The sequence below is a fragment of the Podarcis pityusensis genome, assembly GCF_964106645.2.
Source record: "Podarcis pityusensis genome assembly, chromosome: 3".
In the NCBI taxonomy this organism is placed as follows: Eukaryota; Metazoa; Chordata; class Lepidosauria; order Squamata; family Lacertidae; genus Podarcis; species Podarcis pityusensis.
This window is the reverse complement of record NC_138026.1, coordinates 63628249-63646582: the sequence shown is the minus strand read 5'-3', so window position 1 is coordinate 63646582 and position 18334 is coordinate 63628249. Positions and strand designations below refer to the sequence as shown.

The window sequence follows — 18334 nt, the reverse complement described above, 5'->3', positions numbered from 1 at the left end:
TGCTTCCTGGTATCCCAGGGAAGCCGAGGAAGTGGAAATAATGGACAGGATTTTGTATTTTGTTGTATTACAATATGAGCTCTTTGGAATTCAAATTGTAATACAATGAAAATATGTAAGAAATAAAAGAAACTACGAAAATACAATTAAAAATCATAGAGTGCCCTACAATTGCTACAACAGGTAGAAAACTCATTAAGTGGTCCATCAAGACCCTCAGCATTTTTCAAGTGGTCCAGCAGGGTGTGTGTTGGAAACTACTGTCCTAGACAGCCAAGTAACTTGTGTTCCCAACAATCAACCAACATGATAACTGCTTTGTCATTAGGAAAATGTGTAGGAATCCAATTAAAGGCTCACATTCAAATTTCTGACTACTATAGCCAACTAAAACGGCCAGGATTCTGCTGCAGCAACATCAAATATATATAAGCATATAAGCAAGCATCAAGTAATGTATTTTTACAAAATAAGTTATCCTTACATGAATACAATAGCAACACTAATTTGCATCTTTTATAATGATTTACAACTTTCTCCCTTGTTCGAAATCTGTGACATCAATTTCCTTGGTGCTGAACTTGTTACTATTAGAGTAAAAATGCAATGGGAGATTTGGGGGTGGGCATTAGCAGCTGGAAACTGAAACTTGCAAGCACCAGATCTCCTTTGAAAGAAGCAGACAGAACTGCCCACATAGGAGCTGCTTTCTAAACACATCACTAAATTAATTGAAAGCTGGCACATTAAAGTTGCCACTACAGCTTGCTAACCTTCAGTATCTGATCTAAACTTTTACAATTAATAGCTGCAATTACAACACACAGTCCAGCTATTGGTAATAATTACCAGCTCTCAAATCAAGTGAAACACAGCAATTAATTAAGACTACACATGTTATGCTAAGGATGTTTAAACAAACAAGCAAACAAACAAACAAACAAACAGAACCATTATTGCCACATACTTTCTAATATGTTTCCGAATGCCACTCGAAACATCTCTTTCTAATGCCAACAACTGGTATGATATCCAATTTGTGTTTGATTTCAGTTAGCTAGCTAGTAGGATTCACAAAAGTTATATAAATGGTAACTCCAAAAGAGCAGCATTCAATATATTTGCTTGCCTCTTACTTTGAAACTTATCCCTTCCACTGAGCAAAACCCAGTGGTGTCAACAAGCATTATAGTAGTACTATTGCACAGCATGTGTACATTAGTGATACTCTAGTATTAATTCGAAGCCTGGAAAAGATGCAGGTTAGAAAATTTGTTTCACTCTTTGTGTCAACTTTTGATGTGCCATTCTAATTGAAAGAAGCAAAGCCAAGGTTTAGAATTTGCTGCATCAATGCATTTTTCAGATACCAAACACATCTCTGGTACTTAGGAGAAAAGGAAACATTTTAAGAAATATAACCAATGAATGACCAAAGTACCATATTTCCCCAGCATTACTCTAATTAGGCTGCTTGATACAATCTGAAGGCAGTAAAAGAGAGAAAAGAAAGGTGAGAAAAACACTGTTCACATTTGATGGAGCCACTGAACTACTTGCAAACTTAAAGCAAAAAGAAAAATCTACCGTCATTTCTTTCAGCAAGAAGTTATGAAATGCTTTCTGTTGAATAGCAAGTGTTCAATTGCATCACACCATGAAAAGGCCCCTTATTCACATAACTGGGCACTGCTGGATAGTTCTGTTACTTATTAAGAAAGCATATGGAGGAGTTTGAATTAATGCTACAGGCAGTACAAGAAAAAATGCCATTGCAGAATACTTTTTTAAAAAAAAACAACCTATGAGGCACTGGGTATTCTCCCAGAAAAAAAGAATAGTGAGAATTTTCTTCTTTTTAAAGAAAAGTAAAGAGTTTAAACTCGCCTTCTTCATACCTTTTCAAATGTTGTCAGTAATTCCCGTAAGCTGAAGTTCAGGCCAATCATTCTTCACTCTCCCTTTGGCACCTACATCTTCCTAACGAAGGTTTTCAAATCAACAGGTCTGTTGCCTTCAAAAGGTGTGCATACATATATTTTTCCAACTATACCTCTTAAAAGTTCTTTGGAAAATCCTGGTCAGTGGCAGCTTAGGCCGCAACATCATTCTGCTGCCCCACTGTGCACAATTGTTTTCAGGCTGGATAGTTCAGAGTAAGTAAGCTTAATTCTACTTGTTCTATTAACCAGGTTCCATGAGGCTGGCATGTTTTCCTCGTCTCACTAGACCGCCCAGGATTCCCTTTTGCTCACCTCACTAATGACCTGCAGGCCCAAAATATTTTCTCTCCTGGGCCCCAAGCTCAACGTTTGGTCTCAATTACACTCCGCAAACGACGCTATATCCTCATGGCAAATAAAAGAAAGAAAGGAAAATACTCTGCCAGTGTTTCTCCATTCGTTTACAAACGACTTTTGCTTAAAAATAAAAAAATTGTGCTGTAAAACAACAGCCAACTTGTGAAAAAAGTTAAAGTAGGACAAATTGCACTTCAGTCTGAAGGAAAAAGGCATCACCAAAAGCTGGAAAACAGGCTACCTCTTTTCTCCTGTTCTCTCTCACACACACGCTGTCCTGGTGACCAGCAGACTTGTGTTGCTATGGAAATAACCAAGCCAGTTTCACTCCATTTCCCTCTGCCTGACTAGCCTAGGGGATGCTGCTCTGCTTTCCAATAGGAGGAAAAAAAACACCAGGAAAAAACCGTTATTCACTTTGTTTCAGTAAAACTCCCAAGCAAAATCTCACAAGATATATAACCTTCCCAACCTTCGCAGGGATCTTGTCCTTTAGATCCCCCACTAGCTCTGGCAACACAGTGTGGCAATCCATCCCTAGGATATGTTTATTATTTTAATCTGCACCCTCCCTTCCACCACCCCTTGCTCTCCTCTGAAGCTAAGCCCACTCCCACTTCCTGGAGGCCTCCCCTCCCTTACTGAAAAAAACTTTAGTACCTATAGAGCAATGGAAAATCCTGGGCCATCAGCTCCTGCTATTTTACAACTTCTCTCATTCTCTTCTTCCAAAAGAAACCCAAACATTCATTCTTCCCGACTACGGCTTTGAAAAAAAATAACATTAAAACAAAACAAAAATGGTTAAAGTAACAGTAAATCTTGCGCCAAAGCCTGCTGCTGCTCTGCTTCCATTACCTCAGTCTCAACACACACAGATCGTTTTCATATGAGGCCTTTTGCTCTCATTTCAGCAGGAAACCTGACACCTGGAGTTTTGCTACTAGGCAATCACTTCCGATTTGCTAACAGAAAGGAAATAAAAGAAAAGAAAAAGAAATTCCATTCGAAAAGTGAAGAGAGTGCACATTTCAATTCTTGCCAATGTTTCCTTTACATCTTATGGAGGAGATGTTCAAGCAAAACGCTTCGCTATATTTCCAAGCAAGCAAGCAATTTCTGAAAACTGAACAGTAACAAAGCCTCTCAGCACTGCAACTCTTACTCATATCAGTTCCATCTAAACCTGCCAATGGCTTCACTTAACATCAGTGTGTCCATCACAGTGCTGCTCAGGGTGCAGATGCCCAAACCCTGTGAAACAGGTAGCGATCAGAGAAATACTACTCTGAAAGTGCTGCTGCAGAAGAACAGACTTAGTAAAAGAAATAAGAACGTTTGCAGATTTTTATTTCACTTGTGTGGGAAAGGTTGCTTTTGCTGTTAAAAAAAGTTTGTGAAATGTTAGCCATAATACAGGAACACAGAAGTGGTGTCTGCATGTCATGCTACACCATAGTTTAGCACTATGTGCATGAACTGGCCAAAGAAGTCCCTCCTCCCTCATAGCCGAGACTTTGAGAGCTCCCCTTGCTTCCTTAAATTTATATAATTGTGGTTTATCACATAATCTGCTCAGATCCTGAACAAGCCAACTTCAAACTATCAGTTATGAAGCTAAGTTAACCATAGTTCATATCATCAACAACCTATAGTTTGGACAACACAACAATCCAACTTTAAGTAAAAATTAAAGTAAGATCTCCCCTCCAATAGCTCAGTCAGTAAAACATATTCTTAATCTAAGGCAGGCATAGGCAACTTCAGACCTCCACATGTTTTGGGACTACAATTTCCATCATCCCTGACCACTGGTCCTGTTAGCTAGGGATGATGGGAGTTGTAGTCCCAAAACATCTGGAGGGCCAAGTTTGCCTATGCCTGATCTAAGGGTTGTAGGTTTGAACCCCATGTTTGGCAAAAGACCCTGTCTTGCAGAGGGTTTGGCTAGATGGCCCTTGGGGTTCCTTCCAACTCCTCTGTGATTCTACCCTAACTAGCAGCCCTTGAAAGCCTTTTCCTTCATGCGTCTGCCTAATGCCTCCTCTGACTGGCAAGATGGCTCATGATACAAAGCTCAGTCAGTAAAGAATGACTCCTAATCTCAGGGCCATGACTTCAAGCCCCATTTTGGGCAAAAGATTCCCGGATTGCAAGGGTTTGGACCTCCATGGTTCCTTCCAACTCTATAGTTCTGAGTCTGTGATTCTATCCTACAAGTCATATAAGAGGAAAAGAGGTGGGGGGTGCAAGGCTAAGGCTTGCTCATTCCAGTACATACACATCAAACTAAACAGCATGAAATGTGAACACTGCCATTCATCCAAACATTGTTCCATAGCAAAGATGATAATGTATGCCAGATGAGCTGCAACAGAGATGGAGGCTTCTATTCAACATCACCAGACATATGAAGAAACCTTTGGAAAAGCTTGGGCCATTTCGGTCCCCATTTTAAACATCCAAGCATTTCAGTTAGATGCGGAAATGCAAAACAAAAGTGGGCTTCTCAAATCCACCTCCCTCCCACTAATTTCACTGCTACCTGTACACCTGAACAGCTTTCAACAGAAAAATAAAAATAAATCAGATTTAAGAAGCATTACTTCACAAAACATATAATCAACTTATAGTAATCATTGCCATAATTATTTGCAATGCCACAAATATACCTGTTTGGCACAATTAGATAAATAAAAACCAGGTTTAATATTAAAAGTCAAGTCACCTCAACATACCAAATGCTTACAGGAAGAAAAGACCAGGAAAGGGCTGTTATCTTCACCTGTAGGGTTACAATATTTCAAAAAGTGAAAACTGTTGGGGGGGGCAAAGTTGAGTTGTCTTTTTTTAAAAGGAAATTTGCCCAAAAATAAACACTACTGAAATGGGTTACCATACATCCAGGGTTTCCTGATTGTTGGAAATTTCAGCAGGGCGCTATTTCCAATGGACAACTCCCACATGTCTGGGAAATTCTGGATGTATGGCAGCCATGCTTCCTGTGAGTATGGCTCTTCTTGTGTACTAAGTGAAATCTCATGTTCAGTTATTGTATACCTTCAAAATAAAAAACTAGAAGCAGATATTGCCATAATGTCATGCTTGCTGGTCTCCCTTGTGCATGACGACTGTCACCAGACTGCTAACCAAACAGATCACTGATCTCACCCAGAATGGCAATTTTTCCTCATCCTGTGTCCAGTGGTTACATAAGCTGACATGGTTAGCAAATATTACTGCCCTAGACCTACTGAAGCAGACATAGTGTAACTAAACAACAGACCAAGAATGCATACTGATGTTGCCAGTACAGTTCCATTTTCCACAAAAATGTATAGCAGCTCTAAGAATTTTCCTCTGTTATTCTATAATTCACTTAAATAAGCACCCTTCCCCTACCTGATGTCCTCCAGATGTTTGGGACTACAAATGCCATCAGACCCCAGCCAGTGTGGACAAATGGTCAAGGGATATCTGGAAGCCACTACAGTGGGGGAAACTGTTTTAAAGCAAATTTAAAGGCTATGTGACTAGCATGAACGAGAGCATCTGTAGCAAGGGTGCACAATTACCGTATGTACTACTATATTATTGGACTAAGCTGCTTCTGGCGAAACCAGAGCAGCGCACAGCAACAACGTTTACCTTCCCGCCAGAGCGTTAACTATTTATCTACTTGCACTTTGATGTGCTTCCGAACTGCTAGGTTGGCAGAAGCTGGGGCTGAGCAACGGGAGCTCACACCATCGCGGGGATTTGAACCACCGACCTTCTGATTGGCAAGCCCAAGAGGCTCAGTGGTTTAGACCACAGCGCCACCCTCGTCCCTTGTACATTATTGGACATTTATGTTTCTCTCTGTAACACAACTGGTCTTGCAATGAGAAAGCTCAACTAATTATTGGATTTTCTTGCAACTGAAACTCACACTTCCATGTTAAATACAAGGGGTGCAGTGGGGAGCCCCTTATAAACAGATGCTTTACATTCTTCATCTTTGACAAAGAAATAAGCATGTAAATGCACAACCATAAATACAAAACACTTTAATTCTGAGACAAAAACAGAATGTCCAGCTATAGTTTACATTCCTGTGTAATTACAAAAATATAGTTCAGTTTTGTATGTGTGGACACCCAGAATCCAATTTTTCTAGCAAAAAACCCCACAAGCACTATAGAGAAATACAGACTTTACAAAAGATTGAAGACACCAAAGACTCTAGAAAGCTTGCATTCTGTCAGTTTAAGCACTTGTGCAAATAATTTTCAGCTAATCTTTTAAGGATGAAACTGGTTTACTGCCACAAGCAGAACGATAACACAGATCACCTCTGAAAACTCTTTTGCCCAATGAATTTTGCAATTGAGTTTTTATGAAGGATATAACAGGAATGTTCTGGTGCTATTAGCACATCCTCCATTAACAATATTATCAAATACACTTTAAAAAAGAGGTGTTTTACATGTACACAGGTCTATCAATAGAATGTTTGTGCTGATGTTGCAGGAAGATACATCAGTGCTAGCAATAAAGAGTGTGAGGCTTTAATGTTTACCACTTACACCAGTTAACACAACCACTATAAAAGAGCTTTCAGAACTGCTGTGCATGTTCTTTCAAACAGACCACACAAATTCCATACAGGATATGACTTAATAATTAAAACTAAGTTCTGAAAAAAGAGCCTAAATAGAAATGAATGTGCAATCTATAAAGCTGCTATTCAATAGTCCAAAAGCCCAAAATCTGTATTGCAATGCACACTATCTATTCTGTTTGAAACAGGGCAGGATGGCACATGCACACAAACATGTAGTGCTGATGACAAGAGTGTACAACATCAGTGCTTATAAGTTTACGAGTTTTCAGAGAAAAGTAATTTTAATCAAGCACAGACCTATGGAGCAGCCACAAAAACAAAGCTTTAGAGTTAGGAATATGTGAGTGGAACTCAATCCAGTAGAATCAATAAAACTGAAATTACACAGAAAAAAATGAAGACATTCCATTACTTCCATAAAAAGGAAAAATGCCTGATTGACTTTGACATGACCCTATACCAATGAAGTTGAATTAAACTGTAGAAACCACCTCACTATGTTTTTACAATATCTTTCACATGGATTCTGCTGCTCAGCTTGTTTTTAGAAAACATAAAATAATATACCGGGCCACAGATATTGCCTCTGCAAAGTTTCCCTGATGTTTGAGAGTATGACAGAACAAGGGTTTTGAAGGAAACATTAATGAATGGGGGTGTGACATTTTAAAACCTTCACTAAAAACAAATAGTCTCTTCTTTTCTCCCCACTGCCCCAAGCACAAATCAAATATCTTATGGCAGCCTAAAAACAGATAAATGAATTCACAATGGCATAGACGAAAGCCAGAGAAAGTGGGGGGCAACAAGGGGATTCTTTGTAGAATTTCGTAGATTTGGAAGAGATCCCAAGGGCCATCTAAGTCCAGCCCCTTGCAATGCAGTCATCTCAGCTAAAGCATCTATGGCAGATGGCCATCCAACCTATGCTTAAAAACCTCCAAGGAAGGCTTGAGGGAGACTGTTCCACTGTCAAACATCCATTGTAGCAGTAACTCTACATCACTTGGAATAATACTGAAAGGATTTTGAACCATTTAAGAAAATTCAGTGGCAATCTATGAGGATCACAAAGGAATAAAAGCTGAATGAACAAGATATATTTAGTTTTCAAATTAAGTTGATATATACTTCTTAAACACTTAAAAAGCTGTAAAAATAAAATAAAAAGGTAACAATTGTTCACGCTATCTATAGAACACAGAAACTGTGATTGACTATTTTCTTACATAAACCCTTAAACTTAATTTTCTATACTAGAAAATCCAACACTAATTAGAAACCTTGAACACTAAGAGTTCAAATATTCTCTCTTTCTTCAAAGTGTCATGTGATAATTAGTAATAAGTAATGGTTACATAAAATAATTTTACTTCATCAAAATATACGTGTTACTTACTGCCTAAAACAAAGGATTGAATAGAGGCCAAAATTAGCAGTGAGAACAGTGCTTTCTTTTGTAGGTTATCCTTCTAATATGCAATTTTCTGGTTTATTATTCAGCTAACTGGTGAAAGGAAGAAAGCATTATAGTGTATTTGATGTTGTAGCCTGTCAAGGAGAACCTTGAATGCCACATCAAGAAAAAAATACCAAGCCATTCTGAGGTTCATATCTAATTTTAACAGGCCTTGTTCACCTTGTGTTATTTTTTGTTTCCATCTCCCATTAGAACTTGAATGCTGACTGCTTCATTAACACCTAAAATCCTATTACAGTGGTTTCACATCAGCTTTCTAGATTATCAGTGCTTAGTACAATAAGTACAGTGGTACCTCGGGTTAAGAACTTAATTCGTTCTGGAGGTCCGTTCTTAACCTGAAACTGTTCTTAACCTGAGGTGCCACTTTAGCTAATGGGGCCTCCCGCTGCTGCTGCCACCGCCGCGCAATTTCTGTTCTCATCCTGAAGCAAAGTTCTTAATCCAAGATACTATTTCTGGGTTTGCGGAGTCTGTAACCTGAAGTGTCTGTAACCTGAAGCGTCTGTAACCCGAGGTACCAATGTACACAGTTGTTACCAATTGTTTCCCACGTCCATCTTCTCTCATGGATAGACACCGACTATGGGGCTGCTGCTTTTCACAGCACAGGGTGCCTTATATTCCTGAATGAAGTGTTATTTCTCCTGAAAATACTATACATAGCCCAATAACCTCCAATCCATCCTTGCATGCACTGGTGCCTTACACACCCCTGAGGTAAGGGGAAACCCACCTAAAAATCACAGCACCAATGTTACTTTCACCTGCCCACACACAGGAGTTCCCCCAGCGTATTTTATTTATTTGTATTTACTTATCAAAGTATTTCTATATCACCCACTCAGGGTGTTGTGCAGTAATACAGAACATAAAACAATTAAAAGAGTACAGAACAATCCTGAAAATGACTATCTGCTCAATAGAATTGGAAACAACTGCATAGGCCTGAAAGCATTAAAAGGTCATCTGAAAATCCACTATGAGGTTGCCTGCTGAATCTCTGCTGGAAAAGTGTTTCACAGCAACATTAAATGCCTACCTTCCCATTGAGGGCAGCCAGGCCTCCATAACACAGGAGACAACTAACAGAGAACCTCCAGATAATCTCAGCAATCAAGCTCAGTGATTTTCTTTGAAGGCTGTCCATTTCCCTTCCAACATCAAAGTATAGGAACATCTTGATCCTCTTTCCCTCGCAAGCAGCACACATAGCACCCAAACCACTATGTGCTCACTGAATTGTACTATTGGTGCATAGTGGGTAATCTCTTGTTTCCCATTTCTCAGCTCTCACAGCAACTCCTTCTCCCCCCCCCAAAAAAAAAGCTTCACAAATCTAAGGATAACATCCACTTTTCCTCCAAATGAAACAAGTTTTATATCTTTGTGGAGGATGTTTTGCACATTTAAAAAGCGGCACAATCAGTCTTGGTTCACTGATAAATGAATCCACGTAAAAGATTGTGAGCCAAGAAGCTCACATACACGACTGACCAGTTATCTAGGGGATATTCACAACACAAGCACATAATTTTCTTGGAAGTTTATGGGTATAATCCAAACGTGAACACTTCCGAGCCTCAAAGATTTCAATGGAAGATGTAATCTGACTTGACAATTGATAAAGGGATTCACTTTAAACGAGACAGCTTGTTACAGAGCAGGCTATGTCTCTACATTAACTTGTCTCTTAAGATGTGAGCAAGTTAAAATGAATAGGAGATACAAAGTAAGCAAGCCCAAGGTGAAAGAAACACTAAGTAAATATTAGTTTGAGAGAACATCACTTCCAATTCTGGTAGGATAACTAGCCAGATTATTACTAGGTTTAAACATATGAAATCGCTGGCCAAACTGTGAGATGGACCACTAAGTGTTTGTAAAATGTTTAGCATCCCATGAATCCTCTGTAAAAGAAGAAGAGTTTGGATTTGATATCCCGCTTTATCACTACCCTAAGGAGTCTCAAAGTGGCTAACAATCTCCTTTCCCTTCCTCCCCCACAACAAACACTCTGTGAGGTGAGTGAGGCTGAGAGACTTCAGAGAAGTGTGACTAGCCCAAGGTCACCCAGCAGCTGCATGTGGATGAGCAGGGCAGCAAACCCGGTTCACCAGATTACGAGTCTACTGCTCTTAACCACTACACCACACTGGCTCTGTAGGCAAAGATAGCTATATTAACAGGAAACCCTGTGCGGTCCATTTTTAACTCAGTGTTAGTTATTTTCCTGGAACATTTTTATCCCAGAGGGATAAGTCTGGAAACCTTGACACATATATTAAATTGTATATATGCAGCTAAAGTAATGTTAACCCTTTTAAAAAAGGCAGCTGGAATGAGGCTTTTAATAAGCACCATCTGTATTAGGTAGAATGCTGTGGGCATCTTACTGGCACTTCCAACCTTATGAAAAAAGAAAAAGAACAAACACAGCTGTACTGCACCACCTTTCCAAATAAAGGTTTTTAAATAATAATGTATCATAATCTCAGTCTCCTTGTTCTCTCAGCTGACAGGTTTCGATGCCTGAACAGGCACTGAACCTTTCCAACTTGGAACCTTCCAATAAGCAAAAAGATGGCTTTCTGTGCCACCTTCTTCTGCTTTGAAAAGCAAAATAAATGGCTTTCGGTGGCTCCAAGATGTAGGACCAAGAAGATTCTTGCTATATCTCTTTCCTCCTCTTCCCCTTAAACTTGACGTTCTCTTTTGTTGTCTGAATGATGTTCATGTGGCTGTTTCCTAATGTCTGGCTTTGTGTTCACGAAGGCAGCTTCCTTTTGGAATCCCAGAGTATGCCAACAGTTGGAATGCTCAAAATGAAGGAAGTATATCCAGGAAAGGAAACCTTAACCAATTAGATATTTGATCTATGCTACCTAAAGCAGTGCCAGAGGACAGAGTAGAAACTGCACAGAAAGGCAACTTGCCCTTGCCCTTATCTTTCCTACCTATTCTCACCACAGGCAGTTCAATAGGTAGAACTGCAAACAACGGCTGATAGGTGCCTTGTGAACCCAACACCAACTTCAAACGTACAGTGCAACACAGAAACTGGCTTAACCAGTCAGTAATAAAAACGGGCAGTGATTGGGACAAAATGCTATTACCCTCTCAGAGAACTCCTCGGCCAGGGTGAGACCAGTCCTGCTAACTAATGCACTGGAAGTCTCCACCAAGGTGCAGAAAATTATACATCTTTAGAAAGGTAAAGCTTACAAGTTCAAAATTACCTGTTTCAGACCAAGGAAACCAAAACAGTCAGCTATTTCTAGGATGGGGAAAACATGTCCATCAGCCCTTCCACACAGCACATTATTACCTCTATCCTACTTCCTGCAGTTCTCTCATAACAAGCGAATCTTGCACAAGATGACTGATTGTCAATTTTGTCATGGTGAGCAAAGATTAATGCAAAGGACCAGGTGATGGCTATCAAAGGTCTTCTGAGGTTGTTTTACACACCCTTGAGCTCTTTGGAGGAAGGAATAAAATGTAATTAAGCAGCTAACTAAATTCTAGCTCAGTGGTTTCGTTTCTGGAAAATATTTTATACAGTTCTTTTGATTCCACCACCTACACCAGTTCTCTCAAAATTAAGTACCAATGTGAAATAGAAATAGATCCCCTCAATAGCAGCATAAAGTAACCAGGTAAAACAATACCAACTGGATAATAAGGTTTGAAATCAGCAAATAGTGGCAGTCCAATAAAATACATCATTTGTATCTATTCTTTGATACATGGGGCAATTTCAGACCACAAGGAGGAAAGTTTAAATAGGTTGCAGAATCACTCAATAAATTAACAACTTTTCAATCTAAATGTTATTCTGGGCTATTGCTCAAGCAAATAGTATACCTATTTGCCAACTGCACCATTTGGCACAATTTTTGTAATCAACAACACTTTCAGAAGAAGCCGTGTCCCTCATGAATGAAAGTCTAATGTGAATCTAACTAGTTTAGAAAGTAAAATTAATTATAAATATATTATTTCAAACACTTTTCCTTAGCTTAGAAGCTGTGCTTCAATTAAAAAAACCCACAACATATGGAAGTGCCAGTTATTTATTAACACAAGCAGGGTTCACAGAATTGCTATCCCCTAACATAATGGTAGCAATATGGTGTCATCACACACTGCTACACAGAAAAATTATTTAGCTCAAAAGCTCTGACTGCTAATTTTTAAATATTATTATTAATCTGCCCAAATAAAAGTTGGACCATATGGCTCGTTGTTTTCATTATTCAGTGCTCTAATTTAGCAACAGTGAAAAGCTGGCAAAATAGGAGTCTCTGAAAACCAACGTAAAACATATTTGAGAGAATTTTGTAAGAGACCCCTCAAGGCAGATTTCTTTGATAACAATTCTTACTTCCTACATTAGAATTCTGGTCAGTGTCACAGTGAGCATGACAGAAAACAAGAGGCAAGAGAAAATACAGAACATTTTTCATTTTTTGACTCGAGGGGATTAAGGTTACTGATGTGAAAATGTTCAGTTTTGTCTCCCAGCAGGAATGGTGTTTTGCACAATCACACACAAAGGAGAGGTAGGGAGAAAAGACACTAATACTTAGGAGAGCCTTCTAATTTTTGCTATGAAAATTTAACTATCTACATGTAGGACTCTGCAGTTTCCAGACCCTGCAACCATATTTATTCTCCCCAAAGTGAAATATGATCAGGTGAAGAAGTGAAGCACATCCAATGTGGGTCCAAGATGCTTCATTGAGAATGCCCAAATAGCTAGGATTGGTTCCTGAGATTCTCAGTTCACACTTCTGAGGAAAGAAACTATGGCATTTTTCAACTACAGCAACTACTTGGGGAAACTCAGTAACTAATAAAATGAAGTGCCACTGTGAGCAAAAAAGAATTTGACCTACCTTCAGCTGAAAAAGGCAAGTCACCAAAAACGTGATAAGCAACAATTGCTGCTGCCTCTCTAATGAATGCCTGTCTAAATGTTCAATAGCAGACATAACGTGTCCCATTTTATATAGAATCCATCCATCATTAAATAATACAGTCCAACAGACACCCCTATTCAGCATAGCATAGTGAGTGTTATTGTTGTTTTGACCATCATGGTCATATCAACCACAGAAAATAATAATATAAACTATTATTATTATTTACAGTAATACCCTAAACCTCACTCTTAGTCTTGTTTATAATAACTTTGTTTTGCTCAGCTTGAGCTCAATGAAGTTCACAAAATTACTTTTGATCACATTCTGTTTTTCTGCTGAAGAAAATGGGAATTTCAAAACTCATAGTGTCAACTAATTTTGGATTCCTTTAGTATAGATTTGATGTGGGCATAAAGTAATACTATATATAATCCCTTACACAATGAGTTAAAAATTCTTTTGAATGGTAGCTGAACTAAAAGTGAAAAAAGACAAAAAAAATAGACCTCAGTATGTGAATTTTAAATGTGCACTTACAATACTTTTTATAATTAAATTTTAAAATGCTTGTTTTAAATGAACTAAATAAACTAAGGCTTGGAACAAAAAGTCAATTGACATTGGTTGAACCTAGATGCAAATATGCCTAATTGTGTCCTCTTGAATATACAGGATTGATTTCTCTTCCTGCTGCTGTTATACCTCTAGTCTAGAACCTCCCATTGTGATAGTTCCATTTCACTTTAGCACACACTTTGCAAAGGGAGTGATCACCTCTTCTGCAAGCTCAAAGGGATAGCAGTTCTGCTAACACTATTTGCTTTAACTCAGTGAAAAACTACTACAGTGTTATTATTTTTTTTACCAGCAGGCTCAGTCTTCTGAGGACAGCAATGATGGCATTGTAGATGGAAGCACAACTTCTAGAACACAAGAGTCAGAAAACAACAATACTCCAGGAGATTGGTGAATATAAAATAAATACATAAAAATCACGTCATCCCCGTTTTCTTCTTTATTCTGAGGTAATTCACAAAAAAGAGACAGGCACTCAACCCTGCTAGAACCTCCACATGGATGGAAACAGGTTTCCACATGTGTATTCCTTACTGGCTGAGGAACTACGTACAGTGGTACCTCAGGTTACAAATGCTTCAGGTTACAAACACTTGGTTACAAACTCCGCTAACCTGGAAGTAGTACGTCGGGTTAAGAACTTCGCCCCAGGATGACAACGGAAATTGCGCAGTGGCAGCGGAAGGCCCCATTAGCAAAAGCGCGCCTCAGGTTAAGAACGGTTTCGGGTTAAGAACGGACCTCCGGAACAAATTAAGTTTGTAACCTGAGGTACCACTGTATATCCCTCATTTGTGCCACTGCACACATTGCTCTCCTCTCCAATCCAACAGCCTGGGCTCTGCACATGCCGTCCTTTATAGAAAGCTAAAAAGCTAAAATTCCAGGTAAATAAATAAAGGTACTGGCTGCATTCAACTATTCCTGCCTCCCCTTCTTTTATTGGATCAAGGCAATCTTCTTACAATGCCTGCTACTTCCAAGAAAATAATACTTAGGAGTTGCCACAGTTACCATTATGGTCATGCACTTAATTCTGCTGATTAGAATTGGGGAGTATACCTAGGAATAAGCAGCTGCAGTATTTTGCCCCTTTCAAAGATACAAACTGCCAAAGTTTTTCCTACAGGAGAAGTAAACTTGGCTGCTGCTACTGTGTCATTAATCCTGCCAGGTCCCTGCAGACTGAATGAGCATAAGCTGGCCATGCCATTTTAAAATTCTTTTTAACTTTCTGTGGTAAGGCTGCACTTGAGGAGCCAGTCACTTCTGTATTTTATTTTTATTTTTTAATGGTTTATGCTTTACATGGCCCTGGTACTTTATTATGCAGTGGTACAGAAATCCTTTTGTAAATAAATAAATAAATAAATAAATAAATAAATGAAAGAGAGCACAGCACTCTGTATGCACTCAAATGAAGTTTTAATTCATTCCTGATGGCTAGTAAAAAATACTAAGTCCAGCCACAATTTGTGTATTCCCTAGCAATTTACCCTTCCATAACCATTCTGCATGGAACCTTTGCATCTTCTACTACTTCAGTTGCTAAAGATTGCCACTGTCATACTATGTATTACTCATACCAAAACTTAGCATTATCCACCAAGACCCCAGAGATGGGGGGGGGGGGAGAGAGGGAGGGAGGGAGGGAGGGAGGGAGGAGGAGAAGGCCTTCCAGCAGTCTCATTTTATTTTATTTTGGGTTATTTTGAACCCTACTAAAAAAATGGGGAAAGCACCCCTTCTAGAAAGATACTTGCTGATACATCTCTACAGATTGCAGACTACACCCAAAAACAAAATAATAAACATATATTTGAGGCAAGGAAACATTGGCAAGGAAGCTTAAGTAACAAAAGAAAAGACATCTGTTCCTGAGGTTCATCACGGGGCAGTACAGCTTGGAACAGAGTGGCATGGATCAGCCTCTGGAAGCACTGAAGAAAACTGAACTACAGTGGCATCAAGCAATCTCCAGGGCAGAATGTGGAACCTGTGGAGCAGTTTCCTGAGCAGAAGATGAAACCTCCTGGGAAGATTATTGAGCCAACTGGGGGTACTTTGTATGCCCACTTATAGGAAAAACACCGAATGTTAAAGGTCTTTTTTAGCTTTTTACAAAGGATCTGAGCTTGTACCTGAATGACATTTCAAAACAAAAGACATGGGTGGAGAATTTCTAGAACATCCTAAGTTGTGCTAATTAACTGTCACGCTGCAGGGCGAAAGCCCAGCCAGAGACAACCCCTCTTGCCCATTCAGTCTATTTCTAGCAAAGTGCTCTTGCCTTTGCTGAAAGAGGTGATATTCTAAGTTCTCAGGAAATGCAAAAAGGGATACTCTTGACCTAATTAACACAGTCGATTAGCAGCGTGCCTTCATCTTTCTGAAAGGAGATACGCTTGGACTTCTCAAGAAATGCAAAGGGATGCTTTATTTAATTAAGGTGGGGCTTGTTTTGGTAGTTGATACTCATTTATTCCTGATGAGGAATTAATGGCTAAATTAGGGCAATCACTTGCGTTAGGTATGGTCCTGGATTCTGCAAATAACTGGGGCAAGGTACAGCCTCCTGCTCGTGACTGCCATATGCTGGGATTATTGCTGATTCCCTTTCCACTATAATTATACTTTCACTGCTCAAAGCACAGATAAATTTACACGGATTGGGGGAATCTGCAGGGTTCCAACTGAACCCAGCTTTTCTGCAGTGGGTGGGTGAAGCTCTTATAGTTTTCAACATAAATGGCAGTACTGCTAGACTTGGTCACACACAAAAATTTTATGATAAACCAATGAACTCTATGGAAACTGTACTAAATCAGGTTCCAGTAGATTTTCCATGAGGAAAGGGCTGGGAGGCGAGTGCATGGAACAATCCAGAAATGCATCTGTTTGCCTGTACATAAATCAGATCTGTGTTGTGCAATAAAAGAAGAAAATTAAACAGACAAAAAATGACGACGTTCAGTGACTAATTGTATTATGTTTCCTTTTTGAGTTTTGCTTTTTATCAGCCTGACTGGCTTGTTTGAGTATTTCGAAGGGGAAAACCCTCTCTTACAGAAATTATGGTAAGCTTCTAAATCATATGCAGAAATGTAATAACAGACAGAAAGTGTCATATTATTACTAAACATATCACTTTGAATGATGTTGCTAATTTACTCTTGTTCAGAACACATTTTTTTTTAAAAAACAAAACACTAATGTGAATGACTTGATGAATTTACCAGAATATTTAACAGATGTCCCAAGCTCACATTTGAATAATTTTTCCAGTATGTTTGTGCAAGAGAAAAAGAACATTCCCTTTTGGGCGCCCATATTCAGCATATTGTAGCAAATTCACATGTCGGACCAGAAATTTCCACTGTCTAATCTAAACTGACAAAACATCTATTTATTTCCTGCAACATTTCATGTATACCAAAGGGTAGCATCTGTTTATGAAAGTCTTGTATATCTGCTAAGGTAAAGGTACAATCTATTCTTTTTCCTGCTGCCACAGGTCATAAAAATCACTAAAAACAACCAGGAAAAAACTTTAAAAGGTGGGTGGTGATGATGATGATGTCACTAGTCCCAAGGGTTTGTGCTTAAAGAGCTTTACTTTCCTACTAACGCCCCAAATTTCACGGGGCTTTGATGTCTGCATAGACCCTGGCTCGACTTGGCCCCAGCCCCATCATGCTATACACAATGTAGAGGAGGGTTTCAGAACCTTATGGGCTCCAATCACAAGATCCTTATCAGGACAGTTGAGCAGGGCTACCCACCTGTCAATCACATCATATCAGTCATCATGATCTCACGTGTCAAACTCACAGCTTTGCAGGCCTCTCCTACCCCTTTAAATCCCCAGTCTGGGATGTTTAAAAGAGTCCTGCATGAACAATCTTTCCAAAGGCACTCACTTACTTACTTACTTACTTACTTACTTACTTATTTATTTTATATTGTAATTTTATGTTGTGAACCACCCTGAGATCTACAAATGAATGGCGGTATACTAACAACAGCAACAATAACAACAGCAACAGCAACAATAATAAGAATTCCTCTCAGGAGCAGAATATCTGGAGAAGGAAGATCAGCTGCGTGCAGGCATTTTAAAGGAAAAGTGCTCTTTGAAGAGGAGAGCGAGGAAGAAGCTAGTATTTTACAAGCACCATTAAGCTCAAGAGAAGCCTGTTTCACAGCAGATCTGCTTAAAAAGTGGAGGGGAAAGAAACTGTTTTTGCAGATCCGCTGTGAAAGAGGCTTCCCTTGAGTGCAGCGATGCTTGTAAAATACCATGGGGAGGGAGCAGTCATGTTGCGAGTCCTGAACAGAAGACTAACAAGATGGTTCTTTCTTGCCTGGCTGCCAGGGGTGGGGGGAGGGTTAGGGAGGGAAGAAGCTGAAATGTTGCAATCCTTGCCATGCTCAGGAGAAGCTG

At 39.3% G+C, this 18334-nt stretch overlaps 1 protein-coding gene across 4 annotated transcripts in view; it reads right to left on the bottom strand.

Annotated features, from left to right (window-relative positions):
* The window catches only part of UTRN (utrophin), a gene marked incomplete at its 3' end in the record, with an annotated part of 327288 nt that overhangs the window by 119467 nt on the left and 189487 nt on the right, over positions 1-18334 (bottom strand). The gene's annotated exons all lie outside the window — the stretch shown is intronic.